The sequence below is a fragment of the Pteronotus mesoamericanus genome, unplaced genomic scaffold, assembly GCF_021234165.1.
Source record: "Pteronotus mesoamericanus isolate MK-2021 breed Mesoamerican mustached bat unplaced genomic scaffold, CSHL_Meso_final scaffold_54, whole genome shotgun sequence".
NCBI classification, from domain to species: domain Eukaryota; kingdom Metazoa; phylum Chordata; class Mammalia; order Chiroptera; family Mormoopidae; genus Pteronotus; species Pteronotus mesoamericanus.
This window is the reverse complement of record NW_026555321.1, coordinates 15,663,086-15,673,238: the sequence shown is the minus strand read 5'-3', so window position 1 is coordinate 15,673,238 and position 10,153 is coordinate 15,663,086. Positions and strand designations below refer to the sequence as shown.

At 37.2% G+C, this 10,153-nt stretch overlaps 1 pseudogene; it reads left to right on the top strand.

The window, feature by feature from the left end:
• Nucleotides 1–6,703: 6,703 nt before the first annotated feature.
• On the top strand, nt 6,704–9,265 carry LOC129087895 (cytochrome c oxidase assembly factor 5-like; annotated as a pseudogene).
• Nucleotides 9,266–10,153: the final 888 nt, after the last annotated feature.

Sequence of the window (10,153 nt, the reverse complement as noted above, 5' to 3'; positions counted from 1 at the left end):
TCTGCAGCCTTATTTTCCAAGTCACAATTTCCAAGTGTGCCCGAGAGACCCCATTCCCTGCGTGCTTCCCAGGTCAGGGCTGGCTTGGCATACGTGACACAGGACCGGGTGCTCCCCTCACTTGAAAGGAGCCCTGTCACAAAATGGAAAACACAAAATAAACCAGTAGTTTCATAGTAATATTGTGATCCCCTTCAAACCTAAAAGGGGCATGTGTAAAAAAATGAAAAGTGTAGATTAACATTAGGCATGTGTAACTCAATTTTTCCATTGACTAAAAGTATTTTCTTCATACTAGAAGGAAGAACTTTGAAAGAAAAAGAACATCACTGGCAATTTTTACAAACAGCATTCACATGAAATGTGTAAAGAATATGAAAAAATGTCTTTAGATTCACGTGTTCATTGTCACTAATGACTTTGAAAATATCATTTGAGAGCAAAGACATTTTATGAACAGATATTATACTTTAAATATTTCTATAAAATCTGAGGGCACACATAAGTAACTTAAAAAAAACCCACATAAGAACAGACAGCATCACCAATTTAACTGATATTAAAAAAGAATCCTGATTTGGAATGTTGGCTCCATGAGCCACGCATGGTTCTCATTTCAACTGGTACGTTTAATAGTCGTGATTGTCACTGGAAAATAGCATCCTTTTTGAAGGACTAGAGAATGAGCTTGAGTCTTTACAATCTAGATACAGGGAAATGCTAACGTTAAATCCAGAGAACATATTTTCCTGGGGTCTAAAGAGTGAGGCTACCCTTTTTTCCAGCTGTAATTTTATGAAGCTGTTTCCCTTAAGCTAACTTTTCTTGACTGTGACTCTCCACTCGGAGGTAAATCAAACCATCTCTCACCCCTTCACTCTACTACAAAGGAAGAGGCAATCTGTTGTGGACTAACGGTATTCAAGCAAATGCAAAAATGAGAGGCGATCACCATTGTTCTCTTCCTCCCGAGGGGAACCTCCTCTTGGGGCCGCAATTCTAGGATTGCCTTCTACCTCTCGGACACTGCCCCATGGGTTGTTCTGACCAGTCCATCCGGATGCCCAAAAAAGGCAGCCCCAAACTCCAAAAACAATTTTATTGCTACTTTATCTTTATATTTTTAATTAAAAAAAAAAAATACAAAACCTTATTCAGCCTTAACAAAACCTTTGATTAGTCCCCTTCTGACATAGTTAGTCATCCTGTACCAGTGCCAATGGGCTCAGAGGATAACCTCACGTCATGCTAGAGTTTATGGAGTATTCTCACATGTTATCTACTAGCCAGGGACACATTACCTCCATTTATCTTTTGCAGAGGAATGCTCAGGGTGAGAGGTTATAAGGTTTATCTCAAGGCCACACAGGAAACAAATGGCAGAGTCAGCACAGGAGACTAGATCCCCACTTTCTGCTCTCTAGTTCTCAACTTGAATGTGCATTAAAATCACCTGAAACTCTTGTTAGACCACAGATCTCTGAGCTCCAAAGCCCCCAGACTCCCCAAGTCAGCAGGAGCCAAACACTTGCATTTCAAACAAATTCCTAGATGATGCTGTGTCCTGGTTAGGGACCATGCTTTGACAACCACTATTCTAGAGCTTGCCACATGCATGTGCTTGTGTTATCTGCTGCCCCTCACTCCAGACCTAGACAAATTCCATAAAATGAAAACAAATATTTAACAAAAAGGGGAGGGGAGGAGAATCAAAATCTTGTTAGGCCTGCTATGGACTCCTCCCTACGGCACCCAAAGGTTACATCACTGCTTTTGCACCACAATGTCCTGCAATTTAGGTGGACACAGCCAGAGGCTGTGGGGAAGAGGGGAGTGGACAGCCTTTGTGTTGACAAAATGCATTTCCAGGATGTGATCATTTTGGTCTTTTCTGTCGGTTTCATCACATGCTGTTCTCTCAGCAAGCTTTCAGCAACTGGCCTCCACAGGCAACTCCAGCTTGACTCTAAGAGTGAAGTAAGTCTTTATTTTTAGAAAATATCCACCATCACTGAATGTACTTGGTTTTGCTTTAGATTTGAACATGGATTCATTTTTAAGAAGGCTCTGAGACCAAAGGAAAAATAAATTGTCTTGTTTGTTCTGGGGAAGTACCATCTTATTGCAAGTCAGGGAAGTGGGCCAGCTGAAATTTCAAACATTTTTCAAAGCAAAAATACTGTAAGCTTAGGGAGTCACTTGAATTTAAATTCTAAGATAGCTTAATAATAATGAGCACTTACTATGTGTCACACAGTTGTGATATATATCTACAAAAATTAATTTCAGTAACATTTTCAGCATTTTAAAGAAGCAAGTACTATAAATATCTCTATTTTGGAGGTGAGGAAATTGAGGCCAGAAAGATTAAGTGACCTATCTAGGGTCACAGGAAATTTTGAAATTTGGGTAGCAATGTCAATAAAGAATTTTTAAATTATGAGAATACCTTCAAAATGATTTATAAAGTAGTTTGCAAATGCTGTTTTGAAGCATTAATTTGTTGATGGGACTAATTTTCCATTTTAAAGATAAAATATAAATGTAAAATGGTAGTTTAAGAAATAAAGAAAAATTTTGCAAATAGCTGATGCACTTTATCAACTAAATATCCAGGAAAAGCCAAAGACTCTGTATTGATGACATAGATGTAGATATGGCTAATTCCTTGGAAAAGATGGAGAAGTGATACCTCTTAAGATATACAATAGTATGAAGATAAATATAAGAATGAAAATGGAAATATAATTTAATAGTGACAACTAAATAATGATATGTATCTCATCAATTACAAAAAGTCGTGATCTAGGAATTAAATGGAAGCTTCTGGTTTGGCTTGGAATAGCTCCTAAACCTATCACAGCTTCCAGACCAATAATGAAGAAAGAACATGAGTGAAATAAATCTTAAGAATTCTTTCTACCAATTGGGACAAAAATCAATTCAGCGGATGAATAGGCACAGGTTAGAGAAGGGTAATGAAAAATCCCTAAAGAACAGAAGTTCCTGATTTCTGACATAGACTCTCAGCACAGTCAGAAATCTCCATGTTGAATAGAAAAAATGATCCAAAACCTAAATGTATGTCCCCAAAGAAAGAGAAAACATTGTTGTTTTTTTGGAGTGGACCCAGATATAAATATTTAACACAATAAAAAAAAGAGTAATGTTGCCTATTTCCTTGGGAAAATACCAACTACTCATAGTAAATGAAATAAAATGTCTAGAGAAATATTTTGACAATATCATGAGAAAGGTGAGAGGATGTGATGTGAAAAATATAAGAAAGAAGAGGAGAGAGAGAAAGGAAGAAGGGAGGGAGAGAAGGGGAAGGAATAAAAGAGAGAAGGAAGAAGGGGAGGAGAAAGGAAGAAAGAAAAAGAACAAAAACCAAAATGAAGAAAAGAAGGAGAAAGGTCTCTAAAAGACTGATAATGAATCCAGTCTGGAAGCAAAAGGACTGATTTAAAAGACTGAAAAATAACCCTGAAAGTGCTTTACATTATAGCAGAACTTAAAAGGATCAAAAATTAGGTAAAACAAACATTTAGATATTAAATAATGAATAAATATAAAAATGATTATAGAGCTAAGAATATAAAACTTAAAACATCATTAGCAAATTAATAAGTTAGAATAACTTATAATTAGCATTAATAAGTAATGCTAATAATATTTAACATTTGTATAGCAGTGCTTCTCTGTCAGGCACTGTTCTAAATAATATACACACATATTTACATATACAAACACATCGAACCCTTAAAATGACAAAATGTTACACCTAACCTCATACCATAAAAAAATTAATTTGACAGAGATCAGAGATTTAAATCTGAAAGATAAATCAACAAAGATCCCAGAGAAAATTCTAGAAAAATATCTTCATAACAGAGTAGGCAAACATTCCTGTACCAAAAGCCCTAACTAGAAAAGATTGATAAAGTATATTTCATGAAATTTAAGACTTTCTGTTCATCAAAAACAACATAGAGAGAGCAAGACATTCTGGGAACCACACACTGGGAGAAGACAGTCTCAATACTTATATTACAAGAAGGAATTGTGTCAAAAATATATAAAGAAATGCTAGAAATCAGTAAGATTGGCAAATTTATCTTTTATAAAGGCCAAAGATTTGAAGAGGCGCTTAAAATAAGATAGCCGATATGTATATGTAAAGATGCTCAACATCACCAGCCATCAAGAAAATGCAAAATGACACCTCAGGGATACCCCCCTATGACCCACAAGATGTCTAAACTGGGAGGGGCTGACATTACCTAGGACTGGTGAGAAGGTTGAGCACCTAGAACACTCCTGCATGGTTGGCAGGAGTATAAACTGGTTCAGCCTCAGGAAGTGGTCTTTCCCAGAACAAAAGAGGAAATGAGGAGAGTAGGGAAATTTCTGTTGATGAATTCAAGGTTCCACTGCAGAATATGTAATTGGATTTCAAGTTAAAAATGTCTATTTTACAGGTAACCTGTTCACTACCAGGAATCTTGTTGCATGTGCTCTTCTGAAAACCTGTAAATTGTTTCTAATTGATTTATGCTTCAAACACACTGAAGAAATTTACATTGTAAATGAACCCCAAGGGGGATGACAGTGACAGCAGACATTCCTTTGTAGTATGAATAATCCACATTCAATTGTACCTGTTTCTAATTAAATTTAATAACAATATGTAATTGACATGTTCAGATAATCTTTAAAACAGCACAGAGATATATAAACAGTTAATCTCATTCAACCTCTCTTCCTTTGACACTTCCATCCTTTTGAGGCAATCTGTGTTAAAAGCCAAATATTTATCTTTCCACATTTTTTTCCAAACTTAAACATACAAGAGTTTGTAAATCTACCAGGGATGTTTGTTTTCTGATATTGCATGTCTGTCTCCAAAATTTATTTTTTCCACTGAACAATACATCATAAATAACCCCGGAGGTCAGCATACACAGACATAATTCTCTATAGAGCAAAAACTTCCATTCTCCAGCTGCTGCGAATTTTTGCTGCTGACAGCTCACACCTGCACTCCCCCTGGGCGCTACCCTGGCAACAGAGAAACGCCTCACCTGAAGTAATGGCCCCTTCTTGTGACTGCCTACAGGCAGTGATTGACTGATATGGGAATACAAAGGCCGAGCCTTCTGTTTCCATTGGGGATAACTCAAAAGAGCTAGCTCAGCTCCCAGTTCGTAGGACTAGCTGAAGCCACAGTGGAAAATTATCGTGTTTCTGCCCAACTTTGTTGTTGCCTACCTCCTAACTTGGGTATTTCCTGAGATCTCTAACCAAAAACCTTCTTCAAGCAAATAGACATCCTAGACTCATTTTCAACCTGAACTAAGACAAGGGGACGTGGGGTAGATAATGGGGACAAAAATAAGTAAATAAAACATTAGGTAGACTCTGTATAGACCAATAATTTTAGTGCCTTATGAACTTGGGCATGGATTTTCAAAGTGTGGTGCTTGGACCAGCAGTATCAACATCATCTGGAATTTGTTAGAAATGCAAATTTCCAGGGCCCACTCCAGACCTATTGAATCAGAAGCTGTAGGAAACTGTATTTTAACAACTCTTCCAAGTAATTCTGATATTGCTTAAGAGAACCATTGATATAGGGTATATGACTAACTCAACACTCTATACCTAACATTTTAGAAAGAGGATGGAATGTGTGTCATGGATGGTAGAAATGATTTTAGAGTAAGAATTCTGGAACCGAGCATTTAGCCTGCATTCTCCTATTTCTGGGCATTTCTGGGCATTTCTGGGCACTGTAGACTGTAGATTATGTATTTATTGTGGAATCAGTTACTGAGGCAGGACAGAAGTGTGCAGAGGTGGGCATCCACCTGTGGAGATAGTCATTTCCTTTTTATCAGGCATGAGTTCACAAAACTAGCTGAGTGGCTTGGGATGGAGTAACACTAGCCATGCCAGAGTCTTGATGACTAATTCCAATTTCCTGATTCTACAGTGAGCTACACGGAAATCCCATCGTTTTATTTCTATTAATAGGTGCCATGACTGTCATACCTGTCCAGGTTAAACACCTCTCAAGGCACAGTGAGTCCTCAGCCATGGATTCAAGAGGAGGGAGAAGTAAACTAGAAAAGGAAAGAGCTTAAAGTAGCTTAATGTTGTTAACAGGCTTGCTTCCAAGGAGGATGGCTATCAATGTAAATTATATCATTAGACACAGGAGAATATATTTAACTCTCATAATCACAAACCAAGAAGCTGGGCCTCCATTGAATAGTTGGGCATCTCAAGAAGTCATCCCCAAAGAGAGGATGGGGTGGCCACATTTAGTATCTAATGGAAAGTAAGTACATTTTTTTTTAACTTTCCTATTGAAGCAGAAAAAGACAGGAGTCCTAAACCCTGGGTTGAAGAATAGGAAATGTATCATAGATGGAGAGCTGCACCATGCTTGAAAACATGATCTGAGAGCAGTAAAGTCTGTTTGCAACATTGGCCAAATTAGTGAGCTAGTGCTGTGTAACAATAAGCAGTCTCAGTGGCAGGGGACTGTCAAACTTTGGGTTGCTTGGGGCGTCCCTGCTGAGCTCAGTTCCGTCACTCATATCAACAGGTCAGCTGATCCAGGCTGGGTTTGGGAATCTCATTCTAGGGCGCAGCCTGAGGGGTCAGTGGCCGCCCAGGGAAAGCTCTTTTCATGGCCATGACAGCAGCATGGGGCTTGACTCACTGTAAGGAGCACATATCAAGCCACTGCTTGCGTCACACGTGTCAATCTCCAAGTGGCCGAAGCAATTTCCATGGGTGAGCCCAGAGTCCAGGGTCAGGGAAGAAGATGCTTCCCATGGTGCTGGGAAAAACTGCAAAAGTACATGGTAAAGGGATGAAATATTGGGGCCAATAATTCAATCTCCAAGTTGTTACTTTAAGCAAGAAAGGTAAACTGCTTTCCTAACAGAAAAAATGGCAATAACAATTACAACTTCACAGTGTCAAAAAAGATTAATAAATCGCTGAATAGTCAATCACTGGTAAACAAAACAGATGTCTGTCATTTGTTCATTAATAAATATTTGTTTCAGACACTCTGATAGGTTCTAGAAATATTATAGAGAACCACTAATCAGCTCCAGTCTGATAGGTAAGACCAAGATATAAAAACATAAAATGCAATATATTTACACTTTGTGAAAATGTTTAGATCTGTATACCAATGACATGCACATTTCTGATGTATCTCAATAAAAAGTGTTAAAAAATACTATGTGTAATATATGTGGATTGATGGGGATAAGTAGCAGGTATGATGATAACGTGAGGGTTCAACTCTGTTTATAACCTGGAAGACTCCCCAGTGGAAAAGATACACGAATTGGGTTTTATAATAAAAATTACAAAAGACTAGAAGTTGATGAGGTGTTTGGGATGGAAGAGGTGAGTTGGTAGAACATATCTGAGGAAGAGAAGAAATCATGTACAAAGTGGATGGGAGCTCAGTGCTTGATTCTGAGGATTGGGGAGAGACTGGGAGAGAAATCAAACATAAAGCTAGTTACCAGGAGCAAAGGGTGAGGTGCAGTTCACTGAGCACGTGAATTCAGGCATCCTAGAGCTTGGGCTTAGGGACAGACTATTTCAGGTTCCAATTTAGGGTACAGCTTATTGTATACTTTCAAGCCCTGTTCTTGATCCTGGGAATACGTAGGACCTGCTCCTATTGAAAAGTTTGAAATTTTTTCCTCTAGGAGGAAAGGACCAACTACCATAACCTTAACAGATGGGTTTTGAGATGTACACTGTATTTTGTGTTCTTTGTAAGCTTATGACATTAAAAAATGAAACAAAACAAAACAATTCGGCAAGAGTCCTCATTTTAAAATAAAGGGCTGAGAAACGAATTGAAAAAATAATAATTGTAAACAATTAAAAATGCTATTTTAAAAAATCTTCTTACAAAAAAACCCCCAAGATAAAACTAGTTTTACTAGAAAATTTTACCAAACCTTCAAGGTATGGATAACTTGAAGTTTACACAATAGGTAACTCCTTATAATAAATTTTATAAGATAATATAACCTTTATAACCAAATCAGCAAGGACGTGTGAAAAACTTGAAAATTGATCTCACTCATTAAATATGTATGAAAAAATCTTCCACAAAATATTATCAAGTCAATTCTAACAATGTACAGCAAAGATATATCAAGACCAAGTTGAGTTTATACTGAGTGTACAAAGTACATTTAAATTAGAAAATCAATTAATGTAATTCATAACACTAACAGATTAAAGAAAAATATGACTATCTAAATAGATGCATAAAAGCACCAATAAAAGTCAATGTATATTCATGAGTTTAAAAAAATCATTGGCAAACAGGTTGAAAGTTTCTTATAAACCTGATAAAGGCACTGACTGTGATTTTCCTTTTTACTGCCCATTATCCCATTCTTTCTTAGTTAAATAATCTCAGTTTTGAGGAACATAGCATGTGAGTGATGACAAAATGGCATTTCTTAACTTCTAGTTGCTTGTCTATGAAATATAAAGGCAAGTTTTTTCTTTTGTGAGACCTCTGAAAAAACCTATTAAAAAAACTGAGTCTAAGTCCCTTTCCTTCCCTCCCCCACTCCTGTCTTCCTCTTTCTTGCCCCCCCCACAAATGATTGCTGTGATGACTGGAGAGCCAACAACTATTTGGAGTCATGAAATGACCTTAGAAAACAATTCGCATGAACGATGGTGGAGAAGCAAGATGGAAGAGCTAAATTCCTGATGATTTTATGTAGCTGGTATATCCATCCTCAGGCTGATAACTTCTGTACTATTTTAAATAACAGAATAGTTCCCAATAAATAAACTGCTTTTATTTTGTATTTCCCTTTAAGAACTATGGTAATTAATCTAATCTGGATACAATTAAGGTATAGAATTTGCCCCAAAGAAAACTCTGACTCCGCAGAGGGCGTTGTTTCTGCGCAGCCTGGTCGCGGCCTTTGCGGAGGGACAGATGGAAGCAGGTGGCCGGAGGTGCAGCCACGCCTTGGAATCAGGAGGACAAGCCCGAAGGCGGCACGTGCCGAGGTGTGAAGGAGAACCTGAGTGCCTGTCTCAGGCTGCAGTCCGACCGTGTGCACCAGGAAGGAAAATCCCCTGGGGATGTCTGAAGGAAGGAAACGGTGAAGCTTTGAAACATTCCGTGTTTGAATGTAGAAGATCACTGTTGAATTCCAGATCAAGATTCAGAGGAAGAAAAGGATATTGATAGGTATTATGTTGAAACCAAGATGAGAACAACAAAGGATTTCCTCTGGTCATTAAAACACTGAAACCAAAATAGGAAACATACTTTTTTCTTCCACCTGTTTGCTTGGACCATGGAACCCCTGGAGAGAATAGATGAGTTCTAGTTTTGAATAATGTATAAAGTCGATGATTCTCTTGTTCTAAGCTATTTTTAGAAGAAAAATTTAATTGACCAGTTATGAGTAGGGAGCATAATAAATGTGTTTGAAGAATCGTTCTAAAGCACAAAGGTTGTTATTTTCAAACTTGACCCCTCAACCAAATGACACACTTTGTATATCCTTTGTGAATATTATGAAGGCCACTGGGACTGCTAAAATCAATAACATAGAGCCTGGGGAGAAAATATCTACTGGGAAAGTTCAGGAAAAAGCTTTTCTTTTATTCAATCTGTCCTATTTAATTCTAAAATAAATAGTGTTTGATTTCCTGGGGGGTGGGAAGAAAACTCTGATATAAGCATCATACTTAACAGTTAAATGTTAAAAGCATTTATTTTAAAATCAGAGTTAAATAAGACTTAGGACTCCTGATTAGCATTGTACTGGAAATGCTAGCCAGTTAATAGGAAAATAGATATGGCTTTCAAAAGAAGTAAAAAGATTTGCTATTTGCAGATGAGATGATTTTCTATATATAAAACAAAATAACATAAATAGTTATAATTAAGAAGATCTAACAACATAGCTGGACTCAAGCTCAATAAAGAAAATTACAAGCTGAATACTAAGACAAAGGTAGGAAATTTAATAAAAAAAAAAACACATCAGAATATAAGGAGCCTAGGAATAAATCTAACAAAAGGTGTGCAAAAACTTCCTGGGAAAAATGATAAAATCCTATTGAA